This window comes from Candoia aspera, chromosome 1, assembly GCF_035149785.1.
Source record: "Candoia aspera isolate rCanAsp1 chromosome 1, rCanAsp1.hap2, whole genome shotgun sequence".
NCBI lineage: Eukaryota > Metazoa > Chordata > Lepidosauria > Squamata > Boidae > Candoia > Candoia aspera.
This window is the reverse complement of record NC_086153.1, coordinates 10,914,887-10,940,121: the sequence shown is the minus strand read 5'-3', so window position 1 is coordinate 10,940,121 and position 25,235 is coordinate 10,914,887. Positions and strand designations below refer to the sequence as shown.

Below are 25,235 nucleotides of genomic sequence, written 5' to 3'. Positions count from 1 at the left end.
CCATTTTATGTGGGCAACACACATTACAAAAAATGGGCAGAGCTTCAATTACACCATCATGGCTTCCATCTTGACTTATCTAACCACACCCTGCAGAAAACCCCAGCATTTTTGTTGCTAAGTGAAGCAGTCATTAAGCAAATCTGACCCAATTTTATGACCTTTTTTGCAGTGGTTATTAAGCGAACCATGTGGTTGTTTGTTTATTTAGCACATTTAGCACATTTTTCCACCACCCATCTTAAACACAACTCTGGGTGGCTTAGAATACATTAAAACAACAACAGTTCATATCAATTAAAAACATTATAAAATATAAATATACCATATAACAAAACCTTCAGCAAAGGATCGTTACCTTGTCATGGTGCTGGAGCTTGAGCACCTCAATGATGCCATGAGCTAAACCATGAAGGGCCACCCAAGACGGGAAGGTTATGACAGAGAGGTCAGACTAAATGCGATCCCTGGGGAAGGTAATGGCAACCCACCCCAGTATTCTTGCCGTGAAAACTAAATGGATCAGTACAACTAGAGATATGTCGGTATACCATCGGAAGATGAGACCCCCAGGTCGGAAGATGGTCAAAATGCTACTGGGGAGGAACAGAGGATGAGTTCAACTAGCCCCAGACGTGATGACGCAGCTAGCTCAAAGCCAAAAGGATGGCTAGCGGCCGACGGTGCTGGTGGTGAATGGCGAATCCGATGTTCTAAGGATCAACACGCCATTGGAACCCGGAATTTAAGATCTATGAGCCAGGGCAAATTGGATGTGGTTATTGGTGAGATGTCAAGATTAAAGATAGACATTCTGGGCATCAGTGAACTGAAATGGACTGGAATGGGCCACTTCACATCACATGACCACCAGATCTACTGTGGACAAGAGGACCACAGAAGAAATGGAGTAGCCTTCATAATTAATAGTCAAGTGGCTAAAGCAGTGCTTGGATACAATCCAAAAAATGATAGAATGATCTCAATTCGAATTCAGGGCAAGCCATCTAACATCACAGTCATCCATATATACGCCCCAACCACAGATGCTGAAGAAGCTGAAGTAGAGCAGTTCTATGAGGATCTGCAGCACCTACTGGACAACACGCCTAAAAGAGATGTTATTTTCATCACGGGAGACTGGAATGCTAAGGTGGGCAGTCAAATGACACCTGGAATTACAGGTAAGCATGGCCTGGCTGAACAAAACGAAGCAGGACATAGGCTGATAGAATTTTGCCAAGAGAACTCAATGTGCATAACAAACACTCTCTTCCAGCAACCTAAGAGACGGCTTTATACATGGACTTCCCCAGATGGACAACACCGAAACCAGATTGACTACATCCTTTGCAGCCAAAGGTGGCGGACATCTATACAGCTGGTAAAAACAAGACCTGGGGCTGACTGTAGTTCAGATCACGAACTTCTTCTTGCACAATTTAGGATCAGACTAAAGAGATTAGGGAAGACCCACAGATCAGCTAGATATGAGCTCACTAATCTTCCTAAGAAATATGCAGTGGAGGTGAAGAATAGATTTAAGGGACTGGACTTAGTAGATAGAGTCCCAGAAGAACTATGGACAGAAGTCCACAACATTGTTCAGGAGGTGGCAACAAAATACATCCCAAAGAAAGAGAAAACCAAGAAGGCAAAATGGCTGTCTGCTGAGACACTAGAAGTAGCCCAAGAAAGAAGGAAAGCAAAAGGCAACAGTGATAGGGGGAGATATGCCCAATTAAATGCAAAATTCCAGAGGTTAGCCAGAAGAGACAAGGAATTATTTTTAAACAAGCAATGCATGGAAGTGGAAGAAGACAATAGAATAGGAAGGACAAGAGACCTCTTCCAGAAAATTAGAAACATCGGAGGTAAATTCCAGGCAAAAATGGGTATGATCAAAAACAAAGATGGCAAGGACCTAACAGAAGAAGAAGAGATCAAGAAAAGGTGGCAAAAATATACGGAATACCTGTACAGGAAGGATAACAATATCGGGGATAGCTTTGACAGTGTGGTCAGTGAGCTAGAGCCAGACATCCTGAAGAGTGAGGTTGAATGGGCCTTAAGAAGCATTGCTAATAACAAGGCAGTAGGAGACGACGGCATCCCAGCTGAACCGTTCAAAATCTTGCAAGATGATGCTGTCAAGGTAATGCATGCTATATGCCAGCAAATTTGGAAAACACAAGAATGGCCATCTGATTGGAAAAAATCAACTTATATCCCCATACCAAAAAAGGGAAACACTAAAGAATGTTCAAACTATCAAACAGTGGCACTCATTTCACATGCCAGTAAGGTAATGCTCAAGTTCCTGCAAGGTAGACTTCAGCAATTCATGGAGCGAGAATTGCCAGATGTACAAGCTGGGTTTAGAAAAGGCAGAGGAACTAGGGACCAAATTGCCAATATCCGCTGGATAATGGAAAAAGCCAGGGAGTTTCAGAAAAACATCTATTTCTGTTTTATCGACTATTCTAAAGCCTTTGACTGTGTGGACCATAACAAATTGTGGCAAGTTCTTAGTGGTATGGGGATACCAAGTCATCTTGTCTGCCTCCTGAAGAATCTGTATAACGACCTAGTGGCAACAGTAAGAACAGACCACGGAACAACAGACTGGTTTAAGATTGGGAAAGGAGTACGGCAGGGCTGTATACTCTCACCCTCCCTATTCAACTTGTACGCAGAACACATCATGCGACATGCTGGGCTTGAGGAATCCAAGGCTGGAGTTAAAATTGCTGGAAGAAACATTAACAATCTCAGATATGCAGATGGTACCACTTTGATGGCTGAAAGCGAAGAGGAACTGAGGAGCCTTATGATGAAGGTGAACGAAGAAAGTGCAAAAGCTGGCTTGCAGCTAAACCTCAAACAAACCAAGATTATGGCAACCAGCTTGATTGATAACTGGCAAATAGAGGGAGAAAATGTAGAAGCAGTGAAAGACTTTGTATTTCTAGGTGCGAAGATTATTGCAGATGCTGACTGCAGTCAGGAAATCAGAAGACGCTTAATCCTTGGGAGAAGAGCAATGACAAATCTCGATAAAATAGTTAAGAGCAGAGACATCACACTGACAACAAAGGTCCACATAGTGAAAGCAATGGTGTTCCCTGTAGTAACATATGGCTGTGAGAGCTGGACCATAAGGAAGGCTGAGAGAAGGAAGATAGATGCTTTGGAACTGTGGTGTTGGAGGAAAATTCTGAGAGTGCCTTGGACTGCCAGAAGATCAAACCAGTCCATCCTCCAGGAAATAAAGCCAGACTGCTCACTTGAGGGAATGGTATTAAAGGCAAAAATGAAATTCTTTGGCCACATAATGAGAAGACAGGACACCCTGGAGAAGATGCTGATGCTAGGGAGAGTGGAGGGCAAAAGGAAGAGGGGCCGACCAAGGGCAAGGTGGATGGATGATATTCTAGAGGTGACGGACTCGTCCCTGGGGGAGCTGGGGGTGTTGACGACCGAGAGGAAGCTCTGGCGTGGGCTGGTCCATGAAGTCACGAAGAGTCGGAAGCGACTAAACGAATAAACAACAACAATATAACAAAACTCTAAAAATAAATAAATATTATAAAATATGTAAAGTAAAAAGTTAAAACCCAAGATGGTAAGATTGTTAAGCAAATCATGTGGTTCCCCACTGATTTTGCTTGCCAGAAGCTGGCTGGGAAGGTCGCAAATGGTGATCACATGAGCATGGGATGCTGTGAAGGTCATAAATGTGAATCGATTACCAAGCACCCAAATTGTGATCATGTGACCACAGGGATACTCCAACAGTCATGAGTGTGAGCACCGGTTGTAAGTCAGTTTTTTCAGCACCATCATAAGTCTGAACCATCACTAAACAAATGGTCATTAAGTGAGGACTACCTTTAATGCAGCCACTGAGGAATATCTGAACTCTGGTGATTTTGGTGATCCAACTCTATGCTCTCATATAGGAATGCTGAAAAATTGGTGGAAGAATCCCAAAATCTAATGCAAATTTGCCATTCTCATTTAAGAGCTCGTAAGATGTCTACCAGTCTTTAGTTTAAATTAATGGGGGGGGGTGTCTGTGGGTGGTCTCTTGGGGTGTTGTCAACTCCCTTGGTGCCATCTTGCCAACTCTTGAGATAGATGCATTGCATTTCCATTTGTTTAAGCTTCTTATTTGGGGGGAGCTTTCAGTGTGACATTGTTTTGGTTTTTGGAGAAGACTCTTGAGAAGGCTATGGATAGCTAAGAAAATAAACAAGTGGATCATAAATCAATCCAGAGTCCTTCCTTGAGGCACAAATGACCAGCCTCCAACTGTCATTCTTTGAAAGACCCAACTCCCTTGAGAAGCACATCACACTGAGTAAGACGGAAGGAAAGAGAAGGTGATGATCAGCAGCAAGGCGGATGGACAATAAATGCACCAATAAAAGAATGAAAAGTCCAGATTGAGGATAGATCATCTTGGAGAAAGACTGTCTCTGGCTCAGTACTGATGTGATGGCACCCAATCCAATCCAATCCAATCCAATCCAATCATTGCTTTATCTCCCTTTCCAAGCAGTACCTAACATTTTGCCTGACATCTTTGCGAGCAGAGAGAGAGAAAGCTCTCACTGTGGAAATGTTTCCTGCCCTCTCATACAAAGCTGAACAAGGGGCATGTTTTCTTTTCCTTCCTCCAAGCTGCTTTCACAGAAAAGATGCTCCTTGGAAACCCAAGAAAACTCTTGGACAGAAACTGCCTTTCATTTGCAAGAAGAGGTTAAAGGTTACCTAAAGCATAAACAGTTTTCTTCTCATTCGGGGACAGGCCTGCCACTGTTCAGAAAGTGGAAACAAAGTGCCCACTGAGAACCTCCAAGCCTGCAAGGGATGTCTGGCGTTTCTTGGAAACTCAGGGAGGAAGGAGGCTTTCTAATTACATGCATGGATGCTCGAATTCTCCACCTTTTCAAATCCATGCATATAACAAGGATCTGGGGAATAGGATGTAATCCACCCAACTTGCTGAATTGCCACCAGCTCATTGTCCCATCAATTTTGGTGCCATGCAGATGAGGACGATTTTTAAATTTAAATTTAAATGTATTTACTTTGATGTTCCAAAGACTCCCAGCAAGTCCTATATCCTCCACTGTATAGCAGGGTTAAAATAGTAAAATAAACAAGTACATAAATAAATTGCAAATACAACGGACCCTATGCACTTCTGTGTGGGAAGTAGCATATTCTTCAATCACGCCCAGATGGTGTGGGGCTCCGTGTAGGAAATATGACACATTAGAATTCAGTGCGATGGTCTGTGTGGTTCTAAGGTTCTACCAGTAGCAAGAACTGGGGCTGATGGGAGTTGTGCAATTTGTTTGTTTTTTCCCTGAGTCATGTAGAAATGGACTGATGATTAAATATAAATTAACCAGATGTAGATTGGAACTGAATTTGGTTCCTACATCTCTAGCCATTGCTTCCTTTCCTTATCCCTCCAACATCCCTCACTTAAGATCCAGATCTTCAAATGGACTGATTACCAAGACAATGATCTGCCCCTTGGACATCATCCTTGGCAAACCATAGGTTCCATGCCCCCTCTTCTTTATTTTATTCTATTTTACTTTAGATTTCTTTATTAAAATAATAGATGTCAGCATGTTGCAAAACAAAGTGCCAGCCACTTGCAAAACATTCATTTATAATTTTTTTATGGCTCTCACAATATTGTATAGTGGTCAAAAATTGGGACCCGTATCTGTAAATCCAGATTCAACTCAACCATAGAGGTCATTGGGTTACTTTGTGGCAGTCCCCCTTTATCATCTGAACTTACCTCAAGGGTTATTGTAAGGACACAATTAGAAGTGAGCTCCATGAAAGCCCTCTGTAGCTCTCACCAAAAAGGTGGGCAATAATTGTAGTAAATAACGATGATAACAACAACAAAGAACAACAAAGAATTGATGGGATCACATTATAGAAAAAGTGGTTGAGAACAAAAGGATTAAGATTCTATGGGACTTCCACATGCAAACTGATAAACATTTAGCCCATAATAAGCCAGACATGAATGTAGTTTACAAAGACACAAGATTGGATAACTGACCTTGTAGAAACTGGAGACAGAAGAGTCAATGAGAAAGAACTAGAAAAAAATAGGGAAATAGGAAGACCTTCAAATAAACATCAAGCAAATGTGGAAAAAGAAAGTTGTAGCAGTGCCAATAGTGGTTAGTGCACTGGATGCCATCTCAAAAGGTCTGTAAGAACACTTGGACACAGTAGGAATGGACAGAATCTCAACTCATCAATTACAAAAAGTTGTGTTGCAATACTCGAAAGAGCATGTATATTATGACAGGATCTTTGGTTATCTTAGATCCTTGAGAAGCATCCAAGAGTCAAAAGGACCAAAACGAACCAGAACTATCTGGTAGACCATGTGTAAATATCCATAATGACAATATTGTTCTTGTTCTTGTTATTCAAACTGACAGATACTTCAAACGTAATGCCAGATGTTATTGTTATAGGAAAGACAGTATGGTCCATTGATGTGTCAGTACCTGGAGACAGGTTAAACTGATGAAAAACAACAGAAGAAAATAACAAAATATTGTGATTTACAAATTAAGGTTGAAAGGTCATAGAGGGGGAAGGAAAACAAGTATCATAGTGATCATTACTGGACCTCTTGGTTCAATACCGAAAGGATTCCCAAACATTTAGAAATGTTAAACTTAATAGACTTTTAACACCATTCATTTTGCAAAAGACTACCTTATTTGGAACATCATACATCTTACAGAGATACCTCCATGATTCTTAGGTCCTTGGCTAGGATCCAAATCATTGGCCTCAACACCCAATCAGTTAGACTGAATAATCTGGATGAATAGAAATAACAACAATGCAGAGGTATTCTAAGAAAATAAAAATGAGAAGCTGCAGCCCAATGCTTTGTTTCCAAGAGTAAAAGGGGAGCCATGTCCTGGAATGGGAGAGAATATCTGAGGAGCCCAGAAAGGGTAGAAGAACTACACCAACTTGTCTCCTGGTAAAAGGGTGCTTTGAGACTGGTGGTCCCCACAGCTGCCATTTTTTGAAGGTGACCATAACCCATTCAACCCAACCCTGCACTTGCATGTCAGTCCCAAGCCCAGATGAATGGGGAGAGTTTATTTATTTATTTATTTGCCAAGAAGATTTTATGGAAAGGTTCTCAAATAAAGCAGATGTAGTGCCCAATGGTAGGACCCCCAGGCCAGAAGGCATCCAACAAGCTACTGGGGAAGATCAAGGACCTGCAGTGAGTAGTCAAGGCATCAGTGACATGCCTGGGGCATCATTATAATGGGTCATTCGAGCTAAGGTGTTGGAGAAGGCTCCTGTGCATTCCTTGGTCAGCAAAGGTGACCAACAAGCAAGTACTGGAGTGTATAAAACCAGACTTATCACTGGTGGCCAAAACCACAAAATTCCGCCTTATTTCATCCATGTCATGTGATCAGACTCACTGGAAAAGGCAGTTATGCTAGGAATGGTCAGTGGTAAAAGGGAACGAGGCCGCCAAAAAACACAGTGGCTAGACACCATCAAAGCAGACACCAGGCAGAGCTTAAAACAACTAAGAGAAGCCATAAAGTAAAGGTTTCCCTTGACATTAAGTCCAGTCATGTCCAACTCAAGGGAGCGGTGCTCATCTCCATTTCAAAGCCGAAGAGCTGGTGTTTGGCCATAGACACTTCTGTGGTCACATGGCTGGCATGACTACACGGAATGCCGTTACCTGCCCGCCGAAGCGGTACCTATTAATCTACTCACATTTGCATGTTTTCGAACTGCTAGGTTGGCAGGAGCTGGGACTAGCAACGGGAGCTCACCCCGTCACGCAGATTCGAACCACCAACCTTCCAATCGGCAAGCTCAGCAGCTCAGTGGTTTAACCCGCAGCACCACCACGTCCCCTTAAGAGAAGCCATACAAGATTGGAAAAGGTGGAGAGAGCTGGTCCATAGATTCACCAAGAATCGGACACGATTGAACGGATAGCAGCAGCAGTACCATCACCCACCCTCAGAATTGCAAATGTGTCCACAACCTCAGCAGGCTGTGATAACAGACTCACTCTGCCTATTGGTAGGGCTGGTTTTTCAAACTTGGCAACTTTAAGATGTGTGGACTCAACTCCCAGAATTGAAGATGATGATGAGAATTACTACTTAGTAGTAAGAACAGAGTAGTTAAGAGCAGAGACATCACACTGACAACAAAAGTCTGCATAGTTAAAGCAATGGTGTTCCCTGTAGTAACATATGGCTGCAAGAGCTGGACCATAAGGAAGGCTGAGAGAAGGAAGATCGATGCTTTGGAACTGTGGTGCTGGAGGAAAATTCTGAGAGTGCCTTGGACTGCAAGAAGATCAAACCAGTCCATCCTCCAGGAAATCAAGCCAGACTGCTCACTTGAGGGAATGATATGAAAGGCAAAACTGAAATACTTTGGTCACATAATGAGAAGACAGGACAGCCTGGAGAAGATGCTGATGCTAGGGAGAGTGGAGGGCAAAAGGAAGAGGGGCCGACCAAGGGCAAGGTGGATGGATGATATTCTGGAGGTGACGGACTTGTCCTTGGGGGAGCTGGGGGTGTTGACGACCGACAGGAAGCTCTGGCATGGACTGGTCCATGAAGTCACGAAGGGTCGGAAGCGACTAAATGAATAAACAACAACAAAATCAACCCCTGATAGTCATTTTGAACAGTCAGCTTGTCAGATCCCATTTTATGACCTTCACTTGACATGTAGGTCAGATAGCTCTACAACCAGATAAAGCAGTGTTTCTCAACCTTGGCAGCTTGAAGATGTGTGGACTTTAAGTCCCAGAAGTCTGGCTGGGGAATTCTGGGAGTTGAAGTCCACACATCTTCAAGCTGCCAAGGTTGAGAAACACTGAGATAAAGGGTTTAGAACAAATTTCTGGAGAACATTCTGCCTTCTTAGGAATCAGTAAAGGACCTCACATTCTTTCCTTATCATTTACAAACATATTCCCTCTGTGTGAACCCTACTTGCATCATGCAGGTCTGTTTCCTTTGAAGATATATTTGCTATAAATAAGCCTTGCCACCTCACTCTGACCCTGTGCAGTGTCAAACAGTTCATTGTTATTTACCAAGCTAAAGGAGTCACTGAGATCCTATTCTTCTCCAGTCTTTTGGTGTTTCTGGGTGAGATTTCCACCATTAGGGGAAAGATGTGATGATGGCACCATGTCAGGGAGGAAGGGACAGACATACACAGAGGTCTCTTTGTCCAGCTGTTCCCAAACAGTTTCTTTTTGAAGAAATAACAGGAGGCAGCCATTCAAATTCACATCCCCACAGTCAAATTAATACATTCCTGGGATCCAGTTCCTTAGCCATAAACCAAGACAAATTGGATCATCAGAACTCTCCAGTTATCTTCCAATTAGAGAAAAAACCAGCAGTGAGTTGCTTCAGTCAGGTATAATAATAAGCCATCCTTTCCTCTCCAAAGAAACAGACAGTTCTGTCTTGCAGAAGAACATTTAATAACCAAACTGACAGGCTCCAATTGTGTCCATTTGAGTGTGTTTCCGCCTCCCTCCGCTGGACTCCAAATGCAATGAATTCCATATTGTGGTCAGAAAACTGCTCAGCTCCATTAGTGCATTTTAACACCATTCTAGCAATGGCACATAAATTAGCCGCACATTTATTTCGACTCAAAACAACTGTCATTACGGAAAGTAACTTGTTCCATTAGACTCCCTTCCCACTATTACCCTCTGCAAAACATATTTGGAACAACTGCAGTAAATGTGTCGCTAGTAAAGAAGAAAAGCCCAAATATATACATATATAACAGAGCACTATTATTAATAGAAAGGCCAACTCAGCTAACAATAGGCTACTCCAGAAGGCACACAATGGAGAGGGATGTCTAGAAGAATTAAACTGTTCCATATAAGTATATCAAAGCATCCATACATATGAACAGGAACATGAGGACTGATATCAGTATGGCCCATTTTGGCTGCTTTCCAATCAAGCATTTCCTCCCAGATTCTCAGTTTAAAACAGCATTTCTCAACCTAAGCAACTTTAAGACATGTGTGGACTTCAACTCCCAGAATTCTCCAGCCAGCATGGCTGGTGGGGAATTCTGGGAGTTGAAGTCCACACATCTTAAAGTTGCCAAGGTTGAGAAACTGTCATGTCCCCCGTTGCAATGCATACATGCATCACAACGGGGAACATGCCTTTCCGGAGAAGGGAAGGAAAGAGGAAGGAATTAGTGATAATCCTTTAAGCGCTAAAACCAAATACCAATTAAGGACAAAGGAGCCATACCTTTGCCCTGACCCGAGAAGCCATCATCCTATCTCCCCGACATCTCCGCATTACCCCGGGGGACACACCTGCGCCGGACACAGGAAGAGGACAGAGGTGATCAGCGCTAATCCCCGATTGCCCACCGAGACTCCGGAATCGCACCCTGATCGCCCATCAAGACTCCAGATCAGGACTTTGGGACAATGGGGGCTGGAGAAGGACCAGGTCCGCACCAGGGGTATTTACAGGCTACCTTGCACGCCATGTGCTCAGTCCCGTCTTTTTCTGTGTATGCATTCTATTCTCAATAAACCGGAAATCCTTAGCCCTGGCTAGTGAGTCTGTGCTTTATTGGAATAAGGGCAACCATCACAGAAACCCTGGTTTAAAATAACTGGGGGGGGGGGGACCTTAAACATTCATAGGCAGTAGGGATTTTACTTTGCAATTTTATTTCTTAAAATTAACAAAGGGTCTCATTCTTTCCTCTTCTTTGAGAGTAAAGAGGCCCACTTGCTCTCTGCAAGGTGATCTGGTCACATGGTCATTCCTAGAAACTGCAAAGGCAGAGAGGCCTTGGGGAAGAAGCCTACACTCCATTCTATGAGTGTATAAGGCATTTTCTGTTGGTGTGTTATGATCCTGAGGATCAGCAGCGGAATTTCAGAAGAGCTTTGCCATTGAGAGAGATCAAAAAATCATGCCAGCAACTTCAACAAATATAAACTGTATTTACAAAACAGAGAGTAAAAGCATTTTTACAGTTCTGCCTCTCCATGCAGGGAGATAAAACAGTTTCAAGCAGACTTACAGTAGCTGCATTTCAAAAGCAAAAAGGCAGAAGCAGAGAGCAGGACACAGAAGCAGGAGAATATTGACCTTTATCTAGGCTACTAACCATTAGTTACCATAGTAACTATTAGCATATCAGTTTGAAAGACAAAGGATTGACTTTTTGACCTGGCACACTCAGACTTTTTGGCTCCAGCAAGAACCCACCAGAACTTTTTGCTTTCTTAATTCCTAAGCTATATAAAAAAAATGAAATAACATTTTCACTGTTCAAAGAAAGAAAATGGTGAGATCCAGGCTAAGTTTGGTCTAGTGGTTAAGGTGCTGGGCTAGAAACCAGGAGTCTGTGAGTTCTAGTCTAGTTCTAGTTCTAGTCCCGCCTTAGGCATGAAAGCCGGCTGGGTGACCCTGGGCCAGTCCCTCTCTCTCAGCCCAACCCACCTCACAGGGTTGTTGTTGTGGGGAAAAGAGGAGGAGGAAGGAGTGTTAGTATGTTCGCCACTGCCTTGAGTTATTTATAAGCTCACAGGGTTGCTGTTGTGGGGAAAAGAGGAGGAGGAAGGAGTATTAGGTTATTTTGCTTCCTTGAGTTATTTATAAAAAAAAAAGGCAGGATAAAAATTAAATAAATAAATAATAAATAAATAAATAGGTTGGACATTTTAGAAATACTAGGTAGACTTCATTCTTGCTAGGTTCTCTAAATGTAAAACATCTGAACTACCACCAGCATGATCCACTGCTGAATTCAGTTAAATCTGAACTACAGACTTACTTCTGGATGAGATCAGAGGGCCATCTAGTTCAGCATGGCATTTTGTACAGTAAGTCCTCCAATATTTAGAGTCCTATCACTGGAAAGGACATTAAAAGTCACCTAATCCCAGGGCCCTACAAAAGTGGGAAACTGACCACACAGGATAACCCTTAGGGGCAATCCAATCTCTGCTTAGGCCGTCAAGGAGAAGGTGAAAAGTAAGGCAAAAAAGTCACCTCTCTCTTTCCAGCTGGAAGTTTCCATTCCTCTTTGTGGTCAAAAGTTGAGCAGACCACTGTGTTTCTTAGAAAACAAGGTCCCAAGAAAAACATAATTTCTCTGTATTCCAAAGTAGGCAGGTAGGATCTCTAACTTGCAGTATCTCAGATGCTGATTTCAACTTCCCTATCAGCTCAAAAAGGGCAATCATCCATTGCACTTCTCCCCAGAGCCCCTAAGTTGCAACTTGACTTCATGTTGGAGTCCTTGGTGCTCTCTGAGCTTGGTTGTTTTTGTGCAGACGTTTCATTGCCCAACGAGGTAACATCATCAGTGCTAGAAGGGAGTGGGGTTTGCTCTAGAGCAGGGCTCCCCATCCAATACCTTCCCATCCAATTCCACAAACCCCACATTCCAGGCCATGGGCTAGGATGGTGTTGAACCCCTTTGGCTTTTTTGATTCTGTCACCAGTCAGCTGTATTCCTTTTCTCTGACATAAGTTATTTTTGTTTACTTTTAAAATATATATATATTAAAAAATTATAAGCTGCCCAGAGTCACTGTAGAGTTGGGTAGCCTCAAGATCAAAATAAATAAATGATATCTACAGTGAATTTTGCTGATCTTTCTATTGTCTTTTGTATCTCCGTTGGGTGATTCTGAGATACCAACTCAACTCGGTTGAGTTTTCTGCTGTTTAATGCAGCCTTCAAAATACGATATTCTCTGTTGTGGTAGACTACAAGTCCCATCAGATCCAGACTGAGAAATGTTGGCTGAGTTCTGCTCTGCTCTAAGTAGGATGCATGTAATCCAGCTCTCCCTGCCTGTCAAAAACCACAACTTCACCATCCTGGTCATCTTCTGTGACTCACTTTATGAACTTCAGCTTGGATGATGTACCACCACACAATATATTTTATAAAAATCCAGGGGTTCTTTACCCTTTTCCCAATCTTTTAAACCACCTTTTTCCTGAACCTTTTCATTATTATAATTGGAGGTGCTTTGTATTTTAATGTTGTTGTTTATTCGTTCAGTCACTTCCGACTCTTCGTGACTTCATGGACCAGCCCATGCCAGAACTTCCTGTCGGTCGTCAACACCCCCAGCTCCCCCAGGGATGAGTCCATCACCTCTAGAATATCATCCATCCACCTTGCCCTTGGTCGGCCCCTCTTCCTTTTGCCCTCCACTCTCCCTAGCATCAGCATCTTCTCCAGGGTGTCCTGTCTTCTCATTATGTGGCCAAAGTATTTCAGTTTTGCCTTTAATATCGTTCCCTCAAGTGAGCAGTCTGGCTTTATTTCCTAGAGTATGGACTGGTTTGATCTTCTTGCAGTCCAAGGCACTCCCAGGATTTTCCTCCAACACCACAGTTCCAAAGCATCGATCTTCCTTCTCTCAGCCTTCCTTATGGTCCAGCTCTCGCAGCCATATGTTACTATGGGGAACACCATTGCTTTAACTATGCGGACCTTTGTTGTCAGTGTGATGTCTCTGCTCTTAACCATTTTATCAAGATTTGTCATTGCTCTTCTCCCAAGGATTAAGCTGACTGCAGTCAGCATCTGCAGTAATCTGTATTTTAATACTTTTCACATTTAAAATATATACATTTTTATATCGCTTCCAGAATCATCATGACTGACCACATTTTGATAATCTGGCAGGTGTTTTTACAAAATGGGATGGGCAGAAGGCATCTCCTATATATTGTATAGTTTCTGTTCTCTGGTTCTTCAAACAGAAATTGCAATGACTTATTTTACCTCTTTTTTAACAGCATTGATATATCACCCAAACTTGTTTTGATGACTGGTCAATAAAAGCAGTGGGAAATGGCTGTCAAGGGAGGTCATTGGAGGCACAAGGGATCAATTTGTTTTTCCTTGTATTAAATGTCTAGATAGTGAGGTTCTAAATCTGCTAATATATGCAGGACAAACAGACCGAAGGAGATTATAGGCTTACATAAAAAGAAATCTCTTCTGCCCCCAGGCTTTTCATGTGTGTGAGAGAGAGCTTTCAAGTCAAGTTGACTACTGGTGACTTCCTGGACTAGTCCCTGCAATTTTCTTGGCAAGATTTCAGAAGTGGTTTGCCATTGCCTGATTCCTAGGGCTGAGAGTGTGTGACTGGCCCAAGGTCACCCAGTTGGTTTTACACCTAAGGCAGAACTAGAACTCCCAGTGTCCCAGTTTCTAGCCCAGTGCCTTTAACTACTACAGGCAGTCCTCACTTAACAACTATTAACAATTCATTTAGTGATGGTTTTGACTTATGACGGTGCTGAAAAAAACCAACTTACAACCAGACCTCAAACTTATGACCATTGCAGTGGCCTTGCGGTCACGTGATCACAATGTGGGCACTTGGCAACCAGTTTGCATTTATGACCATCACAGTGTCCCGTGGTCAAATGATCGCCATTTTCAACCTTCCTGCACAGCTTCTGGCAAGCAAAACCAATGGGGAAACCATGTGTTTCACTTAATGACTGCTTTGCTTAGCAACCAGAATTCTGGTCCCAGTTGTGATTGTTCAGCAAGGACTACCTGTACACCCAATTGGCTCTCATGAAGTTACAGTTACCATGTGGAATTTATCTCCTATGCCAAACTTAGCGAAGAAGTAGGCAAATGTTTCTCTTGCATTTATTTGCTGTCTGCTTCCATTTGTTCTGATAAAACAGAATTTGCGTTCAGCATTTCTTTCCAAGAAGAAAAAGATGGTGAATTCATCATGGAAGGAAAGTTGTATCCTTTCACTTACTTAATGGCAAGATGGCCAAGGTTGCTTGTGCAATTGCTTTGCCTGTCATCGTGCAGTCCTCTTCCCGATGACTGACAGCTTCCTTGGCTTTCTACCCTTCCGTTCAACCAGAAGGGAAGGCATCTAGAGAGATCAGTTCCCAGAGGCCTTGATCGCATTGGGAAGTGTCAGGGAAGCTATGAAAGCTGGAGAGCAATGAAGTGACAGAAGTGACACCACCAGTAGCACCCTCACCGGGTCTGAGAATTGAGTAATCTCAAAGACATAACCCCAAGAGAAATTCTAAAGAAATTCTCAAGCATTCTGAGAATGAGGTAGAAAAACAGAAGCCCCTTTCATCAGGGGGAGGGGGAGGAGATTGGAGAAATTTCTGGTTTGAGTTCAGCATTAATCAGGATGGCTAATTTGAGATTCTTCTGATATCTTGAAGGAGAATGTGACTGGGTAGTAGGAATTATGAAATGGGGTGATTTTCTATCCTGAAAACATTAAATATTTCCTCAAATTGCAACTCTTCCCACTGAAGCTAGAGCTTTAGATTAAATGCAGAAAGAGGCAATCCTTCCAAATGTTTTGGACTACCTTTCCCATAATCCATGACCTATTGTTCCTATCTTAAAATCTCTGGAAAGTGTCACCGTGCCCAGTCCCTCAGTCTATGTCAGCCTCACTGGAGAATTCTTTGAGTTGAAGTCCACATCTTAAAGTCACTGAGGTTGAGAAATGCTGGTCTATGTGATGGCTGCAAAGAAATGAAGTTCCTGTATATTTTTATAAGTACCAACAAGGTCTGACAAAGTTAGTCCCACTGAGAATCACTAGAATGGTGTCAGTTCAGCTCCTCTTTTCCCAGGATAAATAAAGCTGTTTCTGGAAATTAAAAAAAACAATAGCAACGTAACACTGGAACTCTAACAATGATGCATTTTCCATCATAACAGCCATGAAGAATGCCTCATTTAAAGCCTCCCCCCTCCCTCCCCACCAAAAAAAAAAAACAAACCATGGATCACCCAAACCTGAACAGAGAAGGTGGCAGGAAACATAATGGAAAACAGTATTTCCTGTCTTTCCCACCATTCCATGAATCGAGCATCATTTTGTTATGTAAGAATTACAGCTTAAATCTGATTAAAAAGAAAAAGATCTCAGGGAGGCACCAAGCTTCTTCCCACTCATCCTGGGTGAGAAGTATTTTGCATACGCTCAGAGGAACTCTCTACGTCAGTGTTTCTGAACCTTAGCAACTTTAAAAAGTGTGGGCTTCAACGTGCATGCTGGCTGGGGAATTCTGCGGGTTGAAATCCACACATCTTAAAGTTGTCACAGTTGAGAAACACTGCTCTGCATGATGTCCACTTCATATGTTCTCTTGCTGAAAAGAGATCCTTTTCAGGGGTTAGACAGCACCAAAGACACTTTTTCAAAAGCACTTCCAGTTAAGAGGCTGTATGTTGTTGTGTGTGCACACCATAAGAGCACTAGCATTGCTTTTAACAGTGGCTTCAAGGCAGGACTAGATTTCTTTATTTAAAAGATGTATATGGCCACCCATCTTGTAAAACACAACTCTGGGCAGCTCACAACAAAACCACAATAATAATAATAAAAAAACTGAAGACGATAAAACTAGGCGCCTGACCCACAATCTCTAGTTCAGCGTTTCTCAACCTTGGCAACTAAGAGGTGTGGACTTCAACTCCCAGAATTCCCCAGCCAGCATACTGCTCTAGTTGAGCAGGCAGTACAATCCTGCCTGATCCCAACCTTATGCTATCCCAGCACCTGGGGGAAAACCCAGCCCTTTACGGCTCTTGATTAGACTTACATTCCATCTTTCCCCTCAGGAGTTCAAGGAAGCTAAGGTGGGGAACACCCTTTGTTTTATTCCCAACAACCCTGCGAGGTAGATAGGGCTGGCTTGTAGTCACTCGGCAAGCTTCAGTGGCCCAGAGGAACCTGGGTCTCCCCTCTTCTTATTCTGTCCCTTCATCCCTACCCCACACTGGCTCTGTGAATTCTCAAACAGTAAAAGAGGGAATAGCATATGAGAGGTGGTGTGATAAAATTCATTTGAATGTATTTCTTGGCCTGGACCTACCCGCCTTGTTGCCCAGATCACAGCTTCCTCTAGCTCAGCCTTTCTCAACTTTTTGACCCTGGAGGAACCCTTGAAATATTGTTCAGGCCTCGGGGAACCCCTGCCCATTCAGGCTCAAATATAAGGCAGAAGTTACAGAATTATTATATTCGTTTCATGGGTAGGCCTGTAGCTATGCATTAACAGTGTTCTTAAACTAAAAATAAATAATGAAACTTTAATGTGACGTTGCCTGAATTAGAAATAATTTTTTAAATAAATCGTGATCTCCCAGGGAACCCCTAGTGACCTCTCGCGGAACCCTGGTTGAGAAACGCTAGTCTAGGATTATATCCCCGGCCCACATATGGATTAGGTTGTTATACTGTCTTAATGAATTTTTATACAATTGTAAATGTTGGCTTTTTAGTAGTTTTTTGTTTCTGTTGTTAATTGCTGGAAATCTGTTGTGTGATTATAGCAGTAGTGTACAAAACAACTAAATAATAATAATACCTTCTGCTTTCTAAAAACGGTGCGCATATCCCTATTAATTAATTTTTCTGAGTTTAGGCATAGAAAAACCATGTTGACTGAAAGAAATCCTGCAGGAATTTTTTGGCCCCCTGTTACAGGATTCATTTCAGGGAGGGTTGGGGAACTGGGAGCTGGTCAATTATATGCAGCCCTGAGCCTTCAAAGCACCCCTCGTTCACATCACTGAAATGCAGTGGCAAAACTAAACAACTTGTTTTGCACCAAGGAAAATCTCCTTCAAGTCAAGCTTGAAGTTGATGATTTCCTGAACACATCTATATAGTTTCCTTGGCAGCCATACTGAAGTTATATGCCACTGCCTTCCTTTCTTCCAGGACCCTTTTTTTTCCTTTCCACTTTAGCCAACAGATCTAGGATCCCCTGGTGGTCTCCCATCCAAGTAGTGAGCAAGCCTGGCCTTGCTTAGCTTTCAGTCCCAGTTCACATCATTCACATGCTTCCACCTGCTGAGAGAGACACAAGTTATGTCTTGTAGGCTTCCATGAGGCATCACACACACATTTTCAAGTGCCCTCTAGTGACATCTCGGCATCACTGGACATGTCCCTCTCAAAAGCTGACATAACACATTGGATTCCCGGTGCCAAAATCATTGCAATGTTGGAAAGAAGAAGGAAAATGGTTGGAATGAGCTGGAAGGATCGGCCTGGTGGACACCTTCCCTGAATGTACCACCTTCAAACCAGGCAATGGTTAGAAGGAAGTACAACAACAGATCTACATTAGCCCTCAAATCCCATCTCAAAATTCTGCACGATTTGCTACACAGTTTTCAGTGGGTTTAATTCTATCTTGACTGAACATATTTATGTACTTATTCATTTTGGTGCCTTAAGTCAGTCTTGACTCCTGACAACTACGTAGAGAGGTCCCTGCAGTTTTCTAGGCAGGATTTTGAGAAGGGGTTTGCCCTTGATGTCTTCCTAGGGTCTCCCAGCTGGCTTTGTGTCTAAGGCAGGACTAGAACTCACAACCTTCCAGTTTCTAGCCTGGTACCTTTAATCACTAGACCAAGCTGGCTGTCTTGACTCAACATTACTGATGCATATATAGTGATCTAGCAACAGGCAAAGAAACCAAATGCCCACCTTTGAAAGACCAGGTCTTTTTCTTCTGAAGAAAATCAGTTTACAGTCGCGTTGTTTGCTTTTGTCTGATGGGGAGGCGCAGCGCTTATCTTATTTTAATGTATTTTATGTACAGCAAGGGGAAAGATACAAGTGAATGAAATTAGTAGAGAGTTGCAGAAAGCTGTATATGCTCCAAATAGGAAACTCTTGTCTTTAAACCAGAATTAAAGAAGAGTGGAAGACAGGGCTGCTGACACTCCAGTTTCTCTCTGTTCAGAAGTTTGGGTTTCTGATGTATTCCATTTATTCCTGAATAAAATGGTGAGTGTAGTTTTAGGTGTTTGTGGGAAAGTTGTGTCTCATTTTCGCCCACCATCTTGTAGGTGCCCAGTGAGCCCAATTAATGTACAGCATTTAGATGATCTCGGTGGCAAGCTGGAATCCTGCCTGGTAGTTTTTCTTGTTTTTCTTTTCTTTTTTTTTCGGGGGGGGGGGGGATTTTTTTTCTACATTGAAACAACATAGAACAGAGATGATTTTTTTAAAAAATATATACATTTCCCAAGGGCCACATTCCCTTGAGCATAATAAACTGGGTCTAGAGCCAAAAGTAAGAAAGAATAATAAATTTTGTCGGTTTGTACATTCCCTTCTCTAGCAGAGCCTGGGAGTGTCCACATCAGGAGGGTCAAAATTAGCAAAATGGTGGACAGAACATCCCAATGCAAGCCCCACCCCTTTCCAATGTCCAAATTCAAAAAGGGTGGGGCTTGCACATGTTCCATCCACCATCTTGCTGATTTTGACCCTCCCAATGTGGACACCCTTGGCTTTTCCCCCTCTTCCCTTTTTTGACCCTTTCTTCTGTTTATCACTCACCACCCTCTTCATCCCACTTCTCCCCAGCCATCAAGAAGAAATTCTGCTGAGATGGACACACTAAATATTTTAGTTATTGAATTTAAGAATGTTGGCATAATCCAGATGAATTATATCAAAGACCATCCAGTCAAGCTTTCTCTTCCTTATAGTGGCCAGCCAGATCTCTCTGCATTGCTGTCAAGGAGGATACAAAAGCAATTGAAAATAGGAGGAGGAAAGAGTATTAGGTATGTTCACTGCCTTGAGTTATTTATAAAATAATAAAGGCGAGATAAAAATTAAGTAAATAAATAAAATTGAACCTCCTCTGTTGCTTAAACTTGGTCCTCAAAGGTAGACCGTTTCTGAACATGAGTATTCTCTCCCAAACATCCATGGATGATTAAACTGGGCTCTGCACAATTACACAATTACACCCCAGGTTTAGCTATTTGAGCAACCTGATATTTATGCTTATAAACCAGAGATTTCCTAGAAGTCACTTAACAGGTCAACAGAGGAACATGGGCTTACCTGATCATCACCCATTGGCAAATAACATTTGGTTAGGACCACACTCTCTCTGACTCTTGACAACCTACATAGGGATGTGGGGCTTATTCCAAATCTATTCTGTGTCAGGTTGTGTATCGCCAATTATTATTCCATCCTATCTTTCTGCAAAAGTCAGGTCACCTTTTTCTATGCAATTTTCCCAAATAAACACATCTTTCTACACAAAGTTCCCTAATATACACCCTGCATGGTATGCAGTTTCCTCAGATCCATGGGTTTTTTTACTCCTGCATCTATCCTGACTTCCTCACCTGGCTTTTTCTCTCTTTTTAGGGGGGTGGGGAGAGAAGGATGTGTGCCTACATCTTCCCCAAATGCACATTGTTTTGTACAAAAGTTTTGAGGACATTCTGTAGATTTCCCCCAGCCATGCTATGACTCAGACTGTACTGGTGGATTGTATTCTTCTATTCTAAAGGAAATCGGCAATTATTTCTTTTACATCCTTAATGCCCTAGAGTCTTTAAGAAGAATAGGCATTGATGGACCTATTTCTTGTAAGGAAGCTTAGTTTCCAATTTGTCTTGAGCAACAACCTTTCCCTTTGATGACCTAAGTGTCTCATTTGCACTCTTCTCCACATTATGAGGATCAGAAGCTGATATTCACCTGCATGGGCTGGCAAGCATTTATGACTTAAAAGGCATCTAATAAATACAGAAGTAGCAAAGGGCAATCAGACCTTTGGAGAATATGTTGAGCAGAATGGTGAAAGGAAGGCAGACAGAACAGAAGAGATGCAGGAAATTACAAGGATGCCCAAGGAGATGGTGGAAAGCAGCAAATAAACATGGCATTTTAGAGAAGCCGCCAAACCTGCACTGGTCATCAGCAATAGCATCAGCAACAATTTGAGGTTGCTATTACTTAGCATGGCTCTTTTATCCAAGTCAGTGTTTAATTGGAAAAGATAGGCTTGGAGAAGGAAATGTAATTCTTGGAATTACTTTCAAGAACATCACTGTTACCCTGGAGAAATAAAGACAGAGATTGATTGAAATGGAAGGACAGAATCCCTTCCTTCCTTCTTTCCTTCCAGCTTTACTGGAGTGATCTAAAGTAGAACTATATGCTTGCTTTCTGCAATCTTATAATGCCCCATTCAGTCAATAACAAAATTTGCAAATTATGTTCTGAAAAATATACTCTGGCACGAGATAAAGCCCTGCATCGCTATAGGAACAAACTTGAGCTTTAATATATGAGTGTGTATGTATGCCTGTTTGGTATCTTTATGACCATATGTGTAAATCTCTGTTGTCTTTTATATAACAATTTAAAAAGGGAAGGAAGGCTGCAAAAGAAGATTTCTTATAAAACTTATAATATAAACTGAGTCTTAAAAAAAACAAACAAAAAAAACAAATAAACCCTCACTTTGGATCTCCCAGAAGAGAGTGGAAATACTTCCCTGCAAGCCAATATGATTTTAAGAGATGGAGTAGCAAGTTTCTCTCCTGAAGAGAGAACCCCTATAAGAAGCTTTGCATAACACAAATTCCAGAGAAGCAGCTGTCTCCAGCATGAGGGAACAGAACAGTGTTCCCAATGTATCTTGAAAGAGGCCTGATGTTGAAAACTCCCAAAATGCCAGCAGACCCCCAGAGCATTTGAGCCCCCAAAGCAATGGATGCCATTTATAAAGTCCTAGAAAATATATCCATGCATTGGGACGGGTACCTAAAAGAAAGACCGGCTTCTCTGTGCTATTTTCAAAACATGCCCAGATAAACATCTTTCTGTAACAGACACAGGTCCTCCCAAAGGTCCTTTGGTGCCTTGCATAGGAAAGATGAACCCCTTAGCCGCTAACCACGACCTTCATGGGACCATCCTGTTCTTCTACCACATTCGAATTAGCAGAGATGATTTTCATCTTTCCCTGGAGAGGCTTACTTCTCACATACATGCAATCCCTTACGGCTGAAAACCGTGATGAAGAGAGCCTCTGAAAAGTTCTCCAGTCTGGAGCCAGGCAGCGGAGGATGGAAATTTGCAAATGCTTTGCCATGTGCCAGGAGGAAGGGAAAGAAACACTCACCTTTTAAAACGGTATTCCAAACTCCGATTCTGGAAGAGAGAAAGTCCCTGGCAAATCCAATGAAAGGCAACCCCAAACTGTAATGCAGCGTGGAAAAGCAGATCTCTGGGTGCCCTTGACTAATCCTTCTTCGGCCAGCCCGATGGAAGTACACAGAAGCTGTAATCCCCCCACATCTCCACTTTCGCAGCTCTGCCTGGTCTCTAAACTCAGCATTTGAATACCTCCAGCTGTTTATATCAGTAACTAACCGAGCCTTAAGAGAGCAGACCCAGCTTTGCACATGCTCAGTGGGTACCAGCCTTTGTTCCTGCACAAACTGGAGCTCTCCGGGGTCCTAAGTGACTCACTCTGCCACGGTTCGACATGATAATCCAGGATGCAAAATATCACCCGCATCGCTTCAGGAGCCCAGGGAAGAAAGCTGTGATTTTAGCTCTGGTTTTGAGGCTTAGAGGCTGCAGGAAAAGGAACGGCGATCCCATGGGAGCAACGCTGGGGGACTGATCTGATGACATGTAAACTGAGAATCCATCCTCCTGTTTTTTGACCACATTTTCACCACCGTCGCTGTACAGTTCTGGATGAATTCCTCCCAAGCAGTCCAAACAAACAATTGTAGGAGCTGTGCCAAATATGCCCCTGCTCTGCTTAACCTCCAACTCGAACAAAGCAGAAAAGGCACATCGTCTAAATATTTTATCATTTGAAACCATTTCAAGTGTGGAAAACAAAACAAAAAACAAGGGACTCTGAGTTAAATTCTGATAGTTCCATTTGATCCATGAATTGGCATTAAGTTGAAAATGATTTCTTTATTTCAAGAAGAGGGGGGGTTAGGGTAAAGCTTTGCTGAAAGGTACCTTAACTAGGATGGAACCCCAGTTTCTCTCATCTGTAGAGAAAAGTAGGGAGGTGTAGAGCAGAATGAAAAATCCAACTCACCGGAATTTTTATACAGACATTTGGGATCTGCCAAAGAATTTTTTTTTAAGTGCCAAAATCTGCACTCTTCAGAAATCTCCACTTAATGCACAATTCAAAATATATACACAAAATATATACATCCAGAAGAGAGAGGGATGGATGGAAGGACAGACAGACGTGAATGCATGAATTAAAATCATGCACAAATGCAATTTCCTATGGAAAAATGTAGAAAGAAAACTCTGGATGCTAGGAAAAGTTATGGAAAGACATATGCTAATATGTATGTGCTCGTTTTCCACCCCTCCCCCAAATTGGTAAGCGGTAGACATTGTGGCGAACCAAACGAAGAATTCAGAGAAAATGAACTGACAGTATTGTGCGTGGATGAAGTATGGGGGGGTAATTACAGCTTCCCATGTGATGAGCAAAGGGCACTCTTCATAAGCTCAGATGCTGGGTGAGTAAATGTACCCATTTCACTTCCTCCCCAATTCGTAGTGTTTTACTCTCAAATTCTTTCTGTCTTATTTACGAAGCAACATGAAAATATCAAAAAGAAAGAAAGAGAAAGAAAGAAAGAAAGAAAGAAAGAAAGAAAGAAAGAAAGAAAGAGAGAGAGAGAGAGAGAGAGACGGAAGGAAGCAAGCTAGCTAGCTAGCTAGCTACAGTCCTTTCCAGGGATAAGAGGATTGTGTTTTAAGGAGGGGAGTCAGTGCAAAAAGAAGACCACAGATCTAATTCAGCCTTATAAGCATGGTTGACTACCCCAGAATTCAGAGCGACAGTACATTTAAAAGCTAAGTTAAAAGCTGGCAGCCTTTTCCAATGTCAGCCACTGTGATCAGGTTAGCAATATCACTTTCTCAGATCCTCAGAGTGATCCAGTTTTCAGTGGCATTTCAGTTAGAAAAATCAGATTACCCTATTTGGGCTCTTCAAACGGATGTGGACATTCGATTTGACCCATCACTATATTCTGGAGAAAAGGGGGCTGTGGAACATGTGTTCACATGTACCAAAGCCCCTTTTAACCATCTTGGATCAAAGTTACACAGCACCACTGATGTTACGCTACCATCCAGGACATGCTTTGAAGAACTGCTGAGATGGAAGCTTCATCAATTCAAAGTGCTCCTTTGAAACTCAGCATAGTTATACTGAACACAGTTCTATATTCCTCTGGTTTCTTGTGCAGCAAGTACAGAAAATATTAAATGGCCTAAATCTTTTGAGGTCACCAAATTTTTGAGATTCCAGCTCAGAAGATCTTTTCTGTAATCTTAAGAGATTTCAGAACTCATTTGACACAGAACCCTAAATATTCAAAGCCTTCTGTCAATATTTTCTTCCATATTTCATTTAAAAAAAACATTGCATCTTCTTTTCTAATATTAATTCTTTTAAAAAAAACATGACCAAACACACATTCCTTAGCCAGCATTGCCTTTCCCACCCTGAACAACCTCCAGATGAATGTGGATTTCCTCTTCCAGAACTCCCAATTGCAAAGAATTCTGGGAGTTGTAGTCCACAAATGTTGGGGTCATTTGAGTTGGGAAAGGCTAAGTGAGACATTGGAGAGAATGGAGAAAATCTTGTTTGGTTAACTATGAACTGATCTACTTTATACCTTCTAAACAAACTCCTGAACTACTGCAAGTGTGGTATATATAATTTTCCTACAACTGTCATACAATTCTGAATTTTGTGCTGTAGTTTTTCAGTCAGGGAATTCGTTCAACGATACACTAGAGAAAATTGTATTTGAAAGGTCAAGTATTAGGAAATTATTTTGCAAAAACGTATAGTAGGAAAAACTATATATGAGATACAAGGAAATGTTTATCGAAAAGGCCTATTTGAAGAGGACTGCAAACAGAAAGGCGTAAAAGATTCGTGATGACATTTAATCAAAATATGCTCAAATGGATGCAAAAAGGCATGAAACACGCGTAGGCTTTAAAAGGAAAACTCATTGAAAGCCAAATAGTTTTTTTCCCCCATTCTTAGTAAGATACACTGTTCTACCAGTTGTAGGGTTACCTAGGTGCCTTGAGATGAGAAAACCAAGGAAGCATTACTCAAGAGAACTTATGAACTGTCAGCCAGAAGAACAGGCTAGAGGTCTTGAAACAGGCTGGATGGTCATTTCTGAGACATTCTAGTGGATCCTGCACTGCGCCAGCAGTTGGACTAGAAAAACCTTCCAGTAATGATTCTGTA

The 25,235-nt window shown here is 42.1% G+C and overlaps 1 protein-coding gene across 1 annotated transcript in view; it reads right to left on the bottom strand.

The window, feature by feature from the left end:
• Nucleotides 1–22,345, bottom strand: part of WSCD1 (WSC domain containing 1) — a 61,811-nt gene extending 39,466 nt beyond the window's left edge. The window contains exon 1 of the mRNA XM_063297363.1: nucleotides 22,083–22,345. The gene's annotated coding sequence lies outside the window, so the exon portion shown is untranslated. The remainder of the gene's footprint in view (nucleotides 1–22,082) is intronic.
• Between the last annotated feature and the right edge of the window lie 2,890 nt (nucleotides 22,346–25,235).